Genomic DNA, 12,145 nt, shown 5'->3' with positions numbered 1-12,145 from the left:
AGTCTTTTTTCTGTTTGTGTGTAACAGAGGGTGGGAGACTGGAGGGACATGTCTAAAAGCATTCTGACTCATGAAAGAATTTAGTTGTCACAGTATTTTTTTTTATGCAGTGCTGTTCATTAATATAATGGAGCTGCAGAGAAAGCCAGGGGTGGTTTGTCCCCCATCACTGGTACTGAGGGGGCCTGGAAGTGAGGGATTTTTCTGGCCTGACCTGTTGCTGAACAAGGCAATCCTCTACTGAGGGATTGGGCTGCTGAGAGGAATGGTATTCCCTGGGAATAAGGAACCCCTGCCATGGCTGGAACAGCATTTTCCCAACTGCTGCCTTGGAAAAGCAGCAAAACCCAGCAGGTGTTTGGGACATGCAGACCTAGGCTTGGCTGTGTCACTTACCCATACAGGAGCTACATCAGGAAGGTAATTCAGTGTTCTCACCATGGTATAAAAATAACCTTAATGGGTTTTTGTGATTGCTTCCTTGGGAGGAGACTTTTAGAAAATGCTAAAAGATGTATTTAATGAAAAAGAAGCAGATCAAAGACAAATAGTTTTTCCTCTTTTGTTGTTCGGTTTTTTGTTTATTTGTTTGAAAGAACCAGTTTAATTAGAGTTTGGAGGTTTATTATGAGTGGAAATTTTGATTTAAACTTGCTCATAGATGTGGAAATAAAAAGCTGAATGTGGATCTGCATGTCCCAGGGGCCTCTCTGCCAGACTGGCTTGTATCCATGAGTCCAGGTGAGAAGCTCCCAGAGCATGGGAGCTTTCCTCTGTTTGGAGGGGGATGAGGAGTAGAGCTGGCTTTACCTGAATCCCGGTCATCGAGGACATTGTTATAGCTATAGAGATGTGCATCAGAGGCTGTCACATTTTTAATGTTCTTTAGGAGTGCAAAGCTCTTTTATCAGGAACTGCTCCTGTCCTGGCTGCAGGAAGACCAAGGAAGAGCCTCTGCCAGGCTCGGACATTGCTCAGCTGGGAACTTTGCTGGGCAAGCTCATCTGCCCAGACTGGAGAGGTTTCTCTCTGTCCCAGCATCCTGGTAGGAAACCCTGTGTGTCTGGACTCAGGAGCATGGCGGTGCAGCCCCTCAAAATGAGACATCAACTAAATTTCTTCTTAACTGTTGTGAGTGCAAAGCCTCATAAATGTGGAACTGCCTGTCTGGACAGGTGCTGATTCACCTGCAAGCCAACAATTCCACATGGACTAATGGGTCCGTGCTAGGCAGAACTGTGGGTTTCATTGCAGAGCCTGACACGTGCACATAGAGTGTGCCCTCCCCTCTACACCTTCACTTTTAGTTTGGGCTCACCACATTTGAAGTATTTCCTTGGATGTTCTCCAGCTTTTCCTTATGTCTGTGAGCTCTCCCTGGTAGCAAAAATATTTCTGAGCAGGTAAGTGATAGAACAGACATGACTCCTTACACAGCATGTCTGTGTATGTGTGTGTGTATATATATATTTACAGATGTGCATATATGTTTGTAAATTTGGCAATATATAGAATAATTCTGCCCCACTTATAGATGGTTTTAATCTGGGAGCAGGCAGAGGGGGCAAGAATGTGGAAGGATATATGGACATGCAGCAGGCGTGTGGAAGGATATATGGACACACAGCTAACAAGAAGGGAAGGGAAGTGGCTGGAGGCTGAAGGGATGTAATGCCACGTTGGGTCCCCAGTGTGGCAAGCACATATGCTGCCACACAGCAAATACAAAGTGCCACCTCCAGTGACAAGTGGATTGCACCTAAGGAAAACAGCTGTGCCCAGTGCCCAAATCTAGTCAGCCTCCCAACCCTGCATGTCCCTGCTCTGATGTGGATTAAACTGGTCAGGTCTGGGAGCCTCTCCGGGCATGCCTTGCACAGCAATAATGTTTTAGTAAATCTCTGGAATATCTCTTTCACAGCTGCCTCTTTTGCATTTGCAATCTTGCATTTGTGGGGTTGTTTTATTTTGTTTTATCTTAATTTATTCTGCTGCACTCAACATGGTGGGAACACTTTGATTATCTGTGTAGATCATTGCATGGTTTAGTGCAGTTCTGTGTTACAAACCTTCCCACATAACCCTGTTATTTGTTCATAATTTTTCTATTTTGAAGAAACATCCTTTGACACCTGAGCTGGATCTGCTTTTCTTAGGCATAAATATAATTGTCCCGGGTGAAGAGCATCTCCCTGACTGGTCCCATCCCCTCTATATATATTTGAATATATAAAATATTAATAAATGATGCCAAATGTTTAATCATATCCATTTGACTCTACAAGACTCAGTATATGTAGGCTTTCCTGTTAACTGCCTCTGTGATATCTACATACTGCTGATTTGTTGTTGAGCTGGAGTTTTTAAAGCAATATAAAACTGAGGTTTGCAGTGTGATTTGAATTAATCAGGTCTGATTAGACAGAAACACATCAGGCTGCTCTGGAAATCTCTGAATCTCTCTAATTCAATTTCATGTGTTATTCAAAAAGAAATAGTTCATAGCTTAAGCAAAAGTGCTATTTATTTAACACTGTTTTTTTCAGAGTGCTAAATCTTATGGAGGGGGGCATTGTGACAATGTTCAGGGTGTAGGAAAGAAAGCATTTTGTTTTATGAAAATACAGATAATATTAGAATGGAGTCACCTGCTGGTAGGTCTCATAAATGTACATAAAAGGATGCTTCCTAATATTATTAGTTTGGATTTTTCTTCCCATCACCCTGACTGTCCATCTAGGAAGCTTTGATAGCTGGAGCCACAAAACCAGAAGACTGTATTTAGTTTAATAAGCCAATTTAAAGAGAAAGGTTGGAATCATATATGGCAGAGGACAATTATGCAAACTAAATGATTCTTCAATTAATAATGAGATACATGAAAGGCAAAGGCGCCAGGATGCTCCTGTGAGAAGAAACCTCCTGATCCCCACCACAGTGTGGAGGGACGGGAGCAGGGCAGGGGCAGCTCCCAGACAGAACCTGGAGGGGCTCTGCTGGTGGCGTCTCTTCGGGGGAAGCCTCCAGTGGAAGTTCGGCATTCCTGGACAGGCTTCCCTGGCATGCTCTCTATCTCCCAGAGCTCTCTCCGGAAGCGGCGAGTGGGGCTGGGTGAGCACCTCTCCGGCCCCACACTGAGGACGGTGCCGGGGAGGTCACAATCCCAACCCACTCTTCCCTTCCTTACCCTCGGGAGAGACGCAGCACCCCCTCCGAAGCCACCCGTTCGGCCTTCCCATGGAGCTCTGGTCCTTCTTTTCAGTGCCTGGCTGAGCCAGAGCAAGCCCTAACTTAGAGATGGTGAAGAGTCAACAGTTTGCAGCCTGAGGCAGCCGTGGGGAGAGCAGGAACGCCGGGAGAAGGGGAAGGAGCGATTATCGGGAGTGATTGTTCGGGAGGGCAATAGTAGGAGGTGCTGTAAGTGACAGTGATTCACTGTGGGACGCAAATCACTTAAAGCAAAGCCATTAGGATCAATTTAAAATACCAAAGAGGGAGGCTAAAGTGACAACAGCATATTTTAATTGAAATCACAAATATCATTCTGCTTTAAAAGACCAGGCAGAGTTACTTTACCTGAACACAGGAAAAGCTTTTCCTTTTTTAATAAAAAAACCAAAGCAAAGATCAAATTGGAACTATGTTGTTTTTTTTTTTTCAAAAAGCTCTTAAATCCCATCTATATATATACTTATATTTTAGCATTCTCTTTTCTTTTGACTTGATGGTCATATTATAAATGGAATTAACTACATTACTAATGCTTTTAATTCGATTTTAATAGAGCCTAGGGCTGAAGCATGGAATAAGCACATGTCCCGTTAAAAAAAAAAAAAAAAAAACAGAGTTACGGGGACAATAAATAGCATGTCCAGATAAACACTTTTATCCGTATCTTTGTTTTCTTTATTGAGCTGAGTAGCCTGTGTGCAGAGACTGGGGTTTTTAAAAGACATTTTTCCAAAGCTGAAGCCCACATGATGAGATTGTTCCTGGTTTTGGCAGCAGCAATGTGAACTTGGTAAAAGAGCCTGGCACGGGAATCCACCGAGTCCTGACATATCCCATTTGCCCCAAACTCTTTGATTTCTGCTCACAGAATCTGACATGTGTGGGCATTTACCTTGCTCTTTTAAATAAGCTTATTTTAGAAGACCTCTGCAGAATGCTGTGTGTTTGGCCTCGATGTAAGCTGTTAGGGAAATGTAGTACAAACACAGAAGTTGTATATTTTGAATGCCAGAGATGTTAAGCAGCAGAGCAGTTGGTAAAAGCTGTACTCCTGACTGCTTTTTGTGCTCTCAACACGTGTCCTGAAAGAAAAGAAAAAATATTTATCCTGTTTTTGTGTGAAGGTTGTTATTAATTTATTTTTAGAAGGAAGTTCAGGACCAGACTGCTTTTTCAGTCCTACATATTCCAACTTGGGCTCTCAGACACTCAGTGGAGCAAAAGCAGCTTTTTGCAAAAGTGACTGTTGGGGATGTTCTGGGTCAGTATCTCACTGTCCTGTAGAATCACCCCTAGAAATGTCTCTGCAGAGAGCTGCTCAGGTACAGGAGTGACTTTTCCTTATGGAGCAGCACTCTCACCCTGTGTTTCAGGGAGGTCTTTAACCTTCACTGTGGAGATCTGGTTTTCATTCATTACAGGGGAGCAGCTGGGGTGGAAGTTCAGTCCAAGGGCTGCAATCCTGCCAATGCCAGCAAGGAAACAACTCACTGGGCCCCAATATGGCAACACACATGGGAGAGGGATTGGAAGTGCCTTTAAGAAACAGGTACAGAGAATGTCCCTCATTCAGCCTCTCTCTGCTCAAGCCACTGGAAAGCTACCAACCTCAGAAACAGCAAAAGCAGAAGACAACTTGGAAACACCTGGGATGTTCATGTGGTGCCCACACTCCTGTACCCTTGCCTTTGGCTTTGAGCTTTGGAGTCTGGAAATTCGATTCGCTGGACAATATGTTCCCAGAAAGGGTTGCTGAGTCTTGCCTTACCCGAGGAAGTGGCAGTAATATTCTGCAAAAAGGAAAGCAGGTATCCAGTCACCAAAATAAATGTAAATTTCAATTTGTGGCCACGTGCAGTTCTTCAAGACAAAACCTGGCTCAGTGTGGAGCAAGGAAAGGCAGCTGAGCTGTGCCAGGACATGGATAACCCTGTTCCACGGCTCTGAGCACTCGGCTCAGTTGGCTTCCCAAGCCCCCAGAATGGACATGGAGACCCATCTCTGACACTGGGGTGAAAGGCTGTGAGTGTTTCAGAGAGCATTTCCTTGGCTAAAGGACTCCAGAGTGGACTTCCTCTTCTCTCTGCAAAGCCTCCTCCCTGATTCAGCTGCGGCACAGGGAAGCCCTCCTGGCCCATGAATAATTCATCTCCAGCGTGTGCACAGGGTTCAGGGTTCGGAGCCTGACCCAGGCAGTTTTTTAGGGAAATAAGTGAACATCCTGCCACTGGTGCCAGTGCTGGTGGCTGCTCCATGGAGGATGGGCTGGAGCGGTGCCATCAGTCAGCGGGAGGGATGGCAGAGCTGCTGCCCCTCCTGCAAAGGGGGCTGCCTGAAATTCCCTTAACCGTCACTCACAGGCTCATTTTGCCAGGGAAGTGGCTTTTATTTGTTCTGAGTTCTTCATACAGAACAAAACCTAAATAATGTAACATATTCTGGGCTCTGGGCAGATAAAAATTGAAAGGGCTGGGTGTTTGTGCAAGTGGAATGATAGTGACAAGCACCACATGGGGTCCCCAAGGATGGTGTCGGGGGACTCGATCCCCATAAAATGATGAAAGACTCTGATGTAATGGTGTTCTGTGAAACAGTTTGAACATAAATGCTACTTTCTGTCCCATTAGCAAATGATTGCCATTGTACCAGCATTTTTAATTTTTTTGATACGTGTTTTGAGCACACTGAGACCAAAACCTTGCATTGTGATAGTGCTGCAGAAAGATTTAAAGGTTGTGATGGACTAAAAATTGAAATGCAAATCACACTTTTCCACAACCTCCTGCTGAGGCCCAAATTTTTATAGATCAGGTCATGCAATCCTGATGAAGAATCAGCGATCTGCCTTTCCTGGGATTCACAAATTAGTTGCAGTCCAAGGTATCTTTTCCTACAAAAGAACTAACTTACCAAGTGAAAGTTTGTCACTGAAGACAGTCCCCTGATCTTATATTAATTTTTCCAGCTGCAGTGCCACTAAGGATCCTTTCCCAGACAATGCAAACACACACATCACAGCTCCCCTCTCTGCAACATGCTCTCACTGCATATAAACACACTGTATATACTGATCCTCTCGCTTTTTTTCTTCCTCAGCGTGCAGGTGGTAAAACACTGACTGCCATGAACTTAATCAGGAAAAAAAAAAAAGAAAAAAAAAAAAAAAAAAAAAAAAAAAAAAAAAAAAAAAAAGAGGAAAAAGCTGTGGTTTGGAAGCAGCTGGCTGGCATACTGCAGGCTGGGAATGTGTCTGCCAAATCTACCACAAGGAGAGTGGGGCATAAAGGCATTTGTGGAGCATTCTGTTTGCTAATTGCTCATGGAATTTCAGGTAAGGAACATCCAATGTGATTTGTTATAATAAAGAGTGGCCTGGGTTTTGCTTTCCAGGGTGACTTTTTTCCATCATTATTATTTTTATTTTTATTGCTATCATTACAAATGCCCAGCTCTCTCTGGCTGGGAGCACAGTTCACAGAGGGGCTGTGGGGCAGCACAGGGCATTTTTAGCCATGCACATGCCAGGCAGTACCAGCACATATCTCCAGGCCCTGCTGCATCCCAGGGCAGGATCTGTTCCTGGCTATGAGAGGACAGATCCCTCTCAATGTTTCACCTCTCCAAACACAAGAATCTGCTGGGGGTTCCCAAGTGCTGCTTATGGGCTCAGTTTTGTAACAGTTTTGAACTGGTTCTCTGCCCTGAACCACTGAGGATTCCCAGGAAGCGTTCTGGTCACTCCTTTCCCTTCCAGCTATTTAGAGGTTCCTTCTACACAAAAATGTGCTGGAAATTACCACCAGCAGTGCATCTCTGGTTTGCATCTGGTTGCCATCCTGCAACTTCAACTAGTCCTACAACTTACGGCTAATTAACTCCCAGCTAATGGTGATCCCTGCCAGTGATGCAGCATTCTAGAGTCCGTGGGCATTAACGAGAATTAGCATTTGTTGAGGGCTATGGTGGGAACTGCCTGTCTGCAGCATTTCAGGGATCCCTGTTGCTGGAATGTTTGATTGCCTCCTCCAGTAATTAGCACTGACACTGAACAAGTTTTTCAGAGGTCTCACTTGGCTGTGCAGAGACCAAAGACACACTGAGCTCTGTCTGTGGTGAGCAGATGCCAATAATAATGTATTCCCCAATAATAATGTATTTCCCTGCTTCTCTCCACTCCCCTGGAGCAGATAAGAGTGCCAAGGGGTGGAGTCAGTGGCTGTCCCCTGCTGCACTTTTCCCTGCTTTGTTGTCCTGCATGAAATGCTCTTGCACTACTTTTTTAATGTGTAGAGAACAATTTAAACATTTTAACTTAAAGTCAATTGCCTCCTTGGTTTGGGAATATGATGGTAGTTAAAATGCTACAGGAATTTGGCACACCAGCAGTAACTCTGGTGGGGCCTTCCATGCCTGTTTAAAAGAGGGTGCATAATCAGAATTAAAGCACAGGGAATACAGAGAAATACAGTCCCTAGTAACCTTGAGGGGTAGATGAGCACATGGCTGGTGCTTCTTTAGGAACATCAATTGCCTGTTTGGAAAAAGAGGTGCTGGAGAATGTCGCTGTCTCCCTGCTCAGCTTCCCAAATCCGCTCTGCAGGGAGAGGCATGCACTGCACATCCCGCCTGTGGCTCTGGCCTGGCCTGGCGCTGCAAGGAAATTTTCCATGTGCTACTGTGGAGAGGAAGCTGCTCTCGCCCTCACCCTGAGGAAGATGAGCTATAGGAATATACAAGGGGCTTTTTTTACAGCTCGGGGCCCAGGAGGGGAAGCAGTGGTCATGAGCAGAGGCTGGAACTTGGCTTGTTAAGTAAATCTCAGGCTGTAGCTGGTTTTAATTTATTTTTTGTTTTATGTACAGGAGACTAGGCCTTGCAGGCCTGGCTAATATCAAAGCCTGAGGTTTTGAAGATTTTTAATCAAGGTCCACTTTGGGGGGGTTCTGCTTTTGGGGCTTGTGGACATGTAGGATTTTTTTGTCATGTTTTTAATTTTTTCTTGCTGCAGTGTCTGGATTCCTTTAGTTCAACTTTTCCATTCTTCAGACTTGAGCCAAGTGAGCCATTTCAAATAACCCAGCACTTTCCAGAGATTTTGTTGTTGTTGTTGTTGTTTGGGTTTTTTTTGGTTTAGGATATTTCTTTTTTTTTCTGAAGCAGACTTGCAGTCCAGTTTCTCTGAAAATCACAGACGGCACTGCAATCCTACCCCATTGCCTCTCAATAATTTGGCATTCTTTGCACTGTCTGAATAGTTTATTGTTCATCAAATCTGTATGCAAATAATTTTATATATTTTTTTGTTTGTTTTGTCCCTCTGCTGGCAGGAAAAGTAAATCCCAAAGTATTTCAGCAGGTGCTATTAATATGCAAATAATGGAGAATACACTGGGTCTAATAGACCTCCCAACTACATGGGAGGTGTCGCTGTTGGAGCAAATTAGCTTTCTGTAATTTGCATGCTTTTCACAGCCTCCTGGGATTATATTTTAGATCAGAGACAATAAAAGCATATGCTGTTAGTTTTAAATGTAACTAATTTTAGACTTTGAAACCATTTTAACCTAACTTCTTAAACAGTTATTTGCACAGAAACTTTCCACAGAGCTTGTAATTTGCACAGCCTTTCTGTTCTCCCATCAACTGCTCCATCTCTTTCCAGGTTGAAAGAGAAGAAGGGAATTTACCAGGTGGCTGCATCTTGAAAAACAGGTATTTCCCAAAAAATCCAGATAGTCCTAGCCTGGTTCTGAGTCTGCATTAATGTCCTGATGGGGTCTAGATTGAGCTTTTTATATCAAACTTCTTCCTTCCCATTTGGCTTCTCTGTATGGTGTAAATCCATCCCAGAAGGATGCTGTGGCCCCTGCTGGCTGCACATGGAGGGAAGAGGCTGCTTGTACCATCAGAAAATCTTCTTTGCTCATCCAGCAAAGCAGAATCCTTGAGCTGATGTGGCACTAATGCCCAGTGTGGCTGTGCTTGGTGAGAGCCTATTGGGAAACTCTGTTTGGAACAAATGGGAAGAAAAGCAGGGGTTTCACAGCAGGCTCAGTCTGTAGAGTTACACAGTACTGACTTGTACTGGCACATTATCAATGGCACTTTCCAATTGACAGCAGAAATTCCACTGTTGATGCCTGTGCTTTGGGACAATGGGAATGATGGGGCCTATGGAGCTGTCTGTGTTCCAGGCGCTGCCATGGCTGCTTCGTGCTGGACTGGCCAGGTGGGTGACACAGGGCATCCACCCAGCCCTGCCTCTTGTCCCCATTCTGCCCTTGTGGAGCTGGTAGGACCCAATTTCTGCTGCATGGAAGGAGTGCAGTGAGGGCTGTGAGAGGAGCTGCAGACAGAGCTGTCAGTCTGGGGAAGGTGCAGAGGCAGGTGTTTTGTCCCAGTGCCCAAGGTGAGATTTGGGAATTCCCTGTGGCACAGCTGCTCCATTGCTCGTAGATCTCAGTGCAGTGTCCAGATCACTGGGGCTTGTGGGGTGGTGGCCATCCTTTATTTCAGGGGGGACAGAGTCCAGGGGTAGGATCAGACATGTGGAGGAGATGGCAGCCAGGTGGAGATCAAGGTAACATTATCTGATTTATTTCATCCATGGGAAAGGTGGGTGTGGCATGAAAGAGTGAGCCTTAGAGGGGTCCTTTGAGACAAGAAACTCTTGAGATGCAACTTTGGCCCTACAGCAATGTGTGGTGAGACTTATGAATTTCTGGGGCTACAACTTTGCCGTCAATGTTTTATAGGTGTGTTTCACACAGACAATGAATAGAAGCAGTTTGTTTCCTAAGGAGTGCTCTTAAAGCTGGAAAATACTGGGTGCTATTTTTTTTCTCTCATCTCACACTAAATGTTTTCTAGCATTAATACCACTGACATCCCACTTCTGCTGCTTTTTATTAATGGGATGTGGCTTGCCAGTTATAAGCCACTGGAGTTGGAAGCAATTGCTTTATTTAAAAATGAAAACAAAAAGAAAAAAAAAAAAGGCTCTGATTACTCAGGTGTCAACAGAAAAAAACTGTGATGTTGTGCCAGATGGCTGCATTTGTGAAGCAGAGTGTAGTCAGAAGGAAAGTGGAAGGAGACAAGGCACGTGTACATCAGGAGTGTGAAAACATGACCAAAATACCTTCAGCCTTGTTTCACCAACACTGGATTAGGAGGCAACTGTGGTGAGATGCAAGCAAAGAAAAGCAGAAGGGGACACTGTTTGGAAAATAAAAATGTCTTTCACAAAAGCTTTGAATTAACAAAAATCAGGAGGTTTTGCATTAAATGGGCCAGTGCCTCGGAGCACTACGCCAAGTGCCACTGCGAAGTGCCACACATGACAGAGTAAAGCGGTGATGGCAGCAGGTTGTGTCGGGCCCAGGGTGCGCTGGAGCAGGATGTGCTGCTGCCAGGCATCGCCGAGTGCCTGCTGTGCCTGGGGACTCCAATGCTGCCCAGCGCTGGCCATGGCTGCACGGGCCCAGGAAGGGTTTCCCAGGGATGTGGGAGCTGTGCTGGATCCTCCCTCTGCCCGTGACTACAGGTGGCACCCAGGAACCCTCGTGGTGGGGTCTGGGTTATGTGCACCCCAAAGTGGGCACTTGTGACACCAGCACTGGCTGGTTTGTGCCTCAGGCTATTTGGACTCATTCCCCAACAGCAGAAGCTTCATTCAACTTCTGCTGCCAGGCCAAGGTCCATGCCAAGCTTGTAAAAGCCGAGCCCTTGGCAGGCCTGTGGGCAGGGGCTTTGTTACCCTTTTATATCCTGAAATATAGCCTGGGCACTTTCAACTTTGCTTCCATGCTGACGCTTTTGGCTGTCACACAGGGAAAAGTTTAGAATAGTTTGATCTCAGATCACAAATAAATTTTTTTTTTTTCCATGGCTGGCTCTGCCCAGACTGCTTTGGAGTTCTACCCTCTCTTCTCCTCTGTGGCGTCTCAGGTGAAGAGGAAGCTTTGACATGGGCAGAGAGGGGCCACTCTGAAGGATGTGGCCTCTTGTCTCTTAGCCTTGGTTATATCTTAGTTTACAAACTTGGTGGTGCTTGGGTTTTGTGACAAGAGTCTGAAATCCTGGTGTTAGGCTGCATTTGATTAAAACATGGCCAGGAAAATCTGTGGTGATTTTCACCCAAACCATTTCCACACATCTGTCTCACCTGCCCAACCCCTTTTTACAGGTACTTTCTAGCAATGAACTTCATCCAAAGATACTGAAGGTAGGTTATGATTCCAACAACAGGCACAGAGAAAGTGGCAGGAACATGGAACTTCCTCTGATCCCTGGTCTGGTACAACTAAAGCTTGAATGTGAGTTTCATTCTTTTATTTTTATAAAATCTGAATTTCTACACTGACATTGAATCAGAAGTTTATTCTCCAACCAGGAAGATGTTTTGTTGGTTCTTTTTTTTTTTTTTTTTTTTTTTTTTTGGTTTTGTTTTGTTTTTGGTTTTTTTTTTGGTTTTTTTTTTGTTTTGTTTTGTTTTTGTTTTTGGGCTTTTTTGGGGTTTTTTTGTTTGTTTGTTTGTTTGGGGTTTTTTTGGGGTTTTTTTTTGTTTTTTTTTGTTTTTTTGCTACAAACTGCATTGTCTTATTTGGGGAGTATGTTCACAGTTGAGAAAGAATTGCCTTTATTAACAAATCAAAAGCTTGTGCTGTCAAAACTGAAATCGTTCTACCTTTTTATGTGCAAATTAGAGCTTCTGTCAAACCTTCAGCCATGGTGCATTCAGTTTGTGGAAATATAAAAATATCTGGCTTAATATTCAAATATTCTGCATGAGGAAGGAAATATTTGAAGTGATGCATTGCAGTCAAGATTTTCGAAAAATTAGATTTGAAAGAAATAAAGTAGTGCTTTAACAGAATTTATTTTCCCTATTTTTGCCAGAGTTCAGAGCAGT

At 44.3% G+C, this 12,145-nt stretch overlaps 1 long non-coding RNA gene across 1 annotated transcript; it reads left to right on the top strand.

Annotated features, from left to right (window-relative positions):
* Window positions 1–6,490: 6,490 nt before the first annotated feature.
* LOC128804587 (uncharacterized) lies at window positions 6,491–11,500 on the top strand. Its single transcript, XR_008436114.1, has 3 exons — window positions 6,491–6,562; window positions 8,894–8,943; window positions 11,420–11,500. It is a non-coding gene; the product is annotated as an uncharacterized LOC128804587 (long non-coding RNA).
* Window positions 11,501–12,145: the final 645 nt, after the last annotated feature.

The sequence above is a fragment of the Vidua macroura genome, chromosome 3 (genome assembly GCF_024509145.1).
Source record: "Vidua macroura isolate BioBank_ID:100142 chromosome 3, ASM2450914v1, whole genome shotgun sequence".
In the NCBI taxonomy this organism is placed as follows: domain Eukaryota; kingdom Metazoa; phylum Chordata; class Aves; order Passeriformes; family Viduidae; genus Vidua; species Vidua macroura.
The sequence above is the reverse complement of the archived record's forward strand: the minus strand, read 5'-3'. Positions and strand labels throughout refer to the sequence as shown.